At 40.6% G+C, this 3,894-nt stretch overlaps 1 pseudogene; it reads right to left on the bottom strand.

Moving 5' to 3' along the window:
• Positions 1-1,030: 1,030 nt before the first annotated feature.
• Positions 1,031-2,670, bottom strand: LOC100620456 (large ribosomal subunit protein eL32 pseudogene; annotated as a pseudogene).
• Between the last annotated feature and the right edge of the window lie 1,224 nt (positions 2,671-3,894).

Genomic DNA, 3,894 nt, shown 5'->3' with positions numbered 1-3,894 from the left:
CTGATGGGTGGGGCTGTGTCACCAGCTGGATTGTTGTTTGGCCTGGGGCTTCTCAGTGATGATGCGTGGGGCCATATTTTCCCAAAATGGCCACCTCCAGAGAAAGGCACGCTGATGAATATTCCCAAGAACTTTGCTTCCAATGTCCTTCCCCACAACAACCCACATTCACCCCTGTTTTCCCAGGATGTCCTCCAAGAACTTCAGTCAGGTTTGACCCAGCTTCCTATGGAGATTTTGCTTTGCCCTGGGACCCAGAGCACGTGAAAGTCTGTGTGCACCTTTTAAGAATGGGGTCTCCATTTCCCCTAGTCCTGTGGAGCTCCTGCACACAAGCCCCACTGGCCTTCAATGCCAGATGCTCCGGGGGCTCTTTCTCCCAGTGCCAGATCCCCACACGTGGGAGTTTGATGTGGGTCTCAGAACTCTCACTCCTGTAGGTGAGTCTCTGTGAACCAGTTACTTTCCAGTCTGTGGGGCTTTCCACCCGGGAAGTATGGCGTTGCTTATATTGTGTAATCGCCCCTCCTACCTCTTGATGTGGCCTCCTCTTTGTCTTCCAGAGTAGGATATCTTTTTGAAGGTTTCTGGCCCATTTGGGTGAAGATTGCTCAGCATTTGGTTGTAAATTTTGGTGTTTTTAGGAGAGAAGTTGAGCTCCAGTCCTTCTATTCCGCCGTCTTAATCCCATCCTCCACCTCTGGACAAGTTCAGAAGGAAACATGAAAGGTGGGAATTCAAAGACTGTTTGTAAGATGTGATCAAGTCTGATTGTGCAGAGGCCTATTTCAAATGTAAAGCCAAATCTCTTGTCTGGAATTTGAATTTTTCCTAGGCTTTAACAAATTAATGTTTCAAGCAGGGATAAGATTTTCAGAAGTGTGTATGAAAAATATATTTGCCATTTGGGATTAGATGTAAGAACAATAGACTGAAATTACATTATTGATGAAGTTACTGGGAGATCTCTGAATATGAATTGGAGCCAGTAAGAGAAGTTTACATAAGAAAATTCTTTCTGAACCAGTGTTCAACCTGAAAAATATGGACTTATATGATGGGAGGGAAATGGCAGAAAGGAGGGAAATGGTAGAAGAGAACAGGAAAAAAAATGAAAAAATGAAGAACTTCAGATAGGAGGGGCATCTAGAATTCATATTTTTAATTTTTTTAAAGTTCCCTTTTTAACATTTATTTTATTTTAATTTACACAAGCAAGTTTGAAACTTTTTTCTTCTATAGAGATCCTTTTGAACGCTCTATGGAAAATATATTCTTCTTCCCTCACAATTATCTATTTCATTCAGGTTTTTTTGTTTGTTTGTTTTTTGTTTTGTTTTTTTTTTGTCTGCATCTGCAGCATATGGACGTTCTTGAGTCAGGGATGGAATCTGAGCCACAGCTGCGACCTATGGCAATGCCGGATCCTTAACCCACTGTGCTAGGCCTGGGATTGAATCACCTCTGCAGGGAATGGAGCCATTGCAGTTGGATTATTAACCCACTGGGCCACAGCAGACATTGCCATTTCATCTAGTTTTTCAAATGTATTGGATAGAGGTTGGCAAAATAGTTTTATTTTAAAAATTCTTCTATTTCAATGATTGTTTTCCCCAATATCATTCATTTTATATGTTTGACCTTTCTCCCTCAGTTAAGTTAGTGCTTTGCTAATACTGCTGATGTTTGAAAAAATTAATATCTTGTTTTACTAATTAGATATGCTGTTTTTCTGTTGCCTCCCTCATTAATTTCTGTTTTTATATTACTTGTGTTACATTTTGGTTTACTTTGTTGTAGAGGCAATGGTTTTTTTTTTTTTTTTTTTGGTCTTTTATCAGTAGTTGAGAATTTAGCTTTTTTTTAATTCTTTTTTTTTGTATTGATAAAATGTTTAAGGCTTCAAATTTTCCTCTACTAGCACCTTTAAACGTATCCTACAGATTCTGAATCATAGTGTTTTGACCAGTTGTAAAGATTAATAAGGGACAGTAAGTCTTCTTTTGGCTTCCCTTACCTATATTTGGCTCTATATAAAAATCTCTCAAGCACTCAGTTTTTTGTGTTTTGTTTTAAACTGGATAAGTTTCGTGGTTTTATTAACACAGATACAGTGTGCACACGAGCCCACTATTCATTTCAACTTGGGGTCTAAGCCGCGTCTGCCACAGCTTGTTGCAACACTGGATCCTTAATTCACTGAGGCCAGGGATCAAACCAGCATCCTCATGGATACTAGTTGGGTGCTTAACCTGCTGAGCCACAATGGGAACTTCTGTCTATTAATTTCCTTTGCTGTACAGACGGGGTAGGGATTGATGACCCTGATGGCCAGCTGGGCCACTCTCTCCACAGTGGCTTTGTGGTTTTTGGAAGAGACATTGTGAGCAATCTCAACACAGTAAGATTTGTTGCACATCAGCAGCACCTCAAGCTCCTTTACGTTGTGTACCAGAAACTTCCGGAAGCCACTGGGCAGCAGGCACTTTGTTTTCTTTTTGCTCCCATAACCAATATTGGGCATCAAGATCTGGCCCTTGAACTTTCTACACACCCTATTGTAAATGCCTCTGGATTTCTGCCAGTTCCACTTAATTTTGACATATCAGTCTGACTGGTGCCAGATGATCTTGGGATCTTGGGCTTCACAAGGGGTTTGAGAGGGGCCATGATGCCAGGTGGAAGATGGCTGCCACCTCCGCAAGGCAGCGCCAAGGAAGACTCAAGGACTCAGTTTTGTGACCATAATTCTTTAACAATATGGCTTGCAATGTTGATTTAAATATACAGATGCTAGGGAGTGTAATATATTTCTAGAGATTTATGAATGATATATAGGCCCATTTGGTCATAATTTAAAGAGTAATAAATGTCTGAGTCAAAAATAATATTTTTTAGAAGTTCTTTTGTTTCAGCTGTATAGGTCCTTATATCTACTTGGTAGAAGTGTTTTTCAATTCAAAGTTTTTAAAACAACCTTTTTATTTTGGAGCGAGCTCTTATTTACAGAAGAACTCTAAAGATAGTACAGAGTTCCTGTATAGTCTTCAATTAGTTTCCCCTATTGTTATTACCTTAGGTTATCATAGTGTATCTGTCAAAACTAAGAACTGACGTTGCTGTGCTATACTGTGAACTATACTGTATGCTTTATTTGGCTTTTTCAGTTTTTCCATTAATGTTCTCTTTCTGTTCCAAGATCCAATCCAGGGTGTCCCATTACATTTAGTTGTTATATCTTCTTCTTCTTTTTTTTTTTTTTTTTGTCTTTTTGCCATTTCTTTGGGCCGCTTCCGCAGCACATGGAGGTTCCCAGGCTAGGGGTCTAATCGGAGCTGTAGCCGCCGGCCTACGCCAGAGCCATAGCAACGCGGGATCCGAGCCGCGTCTGCAACCTACACCACAGCTCACGGCAACGCCGGATCGTTAACCCACTGAGCAAGGGCAGGGACCGAACCTGCAACCTCATGGTTCCTAGTCGGATTCGTTAACCACTGCGCCACGACGGGAACTCCTATATCTTCTTAGTCTGCTCTGGCCTATGGCAGTTAAACAGTGGCTTTCAGATTTCTAGGAGGAAAGGCCTTTTAGCTTTTTAAAAATATTGATAATTACTAATTTTATTACATTGTCATCAGAGAGAATTATTCTTCTTTTTGGCCATGTCCGCATCCTCATGGAGCCTAATCAGGTTCATTAACTGCTGAGCCATGAAGGGAACTCCTGGTGTGTGAGATTTTAATGGTATGCTGTGATACCCATGGATTGCCTACTCGCCAATCAGTGAACTCACTCTGTTCTCCTTGCTGATTAGAGGACAAGTGAGTTAGTTTTAGCTTTTGGCAATTATAAATAAAGCTATTACAAACAACGAAAAGGAGTCTCTAGGTAAAG

Source organism: Sus scrofa, chromosome 15 (assembly GCF_054392235.1).
Source record: "Sus scrofa isolate SSC_HxYL_T2T_F1_AM1 chromosome 15, Sscrofa_HxYL_maternal_Yorkshire_Landrace_v2.0, whole genome shotgun sequence".
NCBI lineage: Eukaryota > Metazoa > Chordata > Mammalia > Artiodactyla > Suidae > Sus > Sus scrofa.
This window is presented reverse-complemented; position numbering and strand designations above follow the sequence as displayed.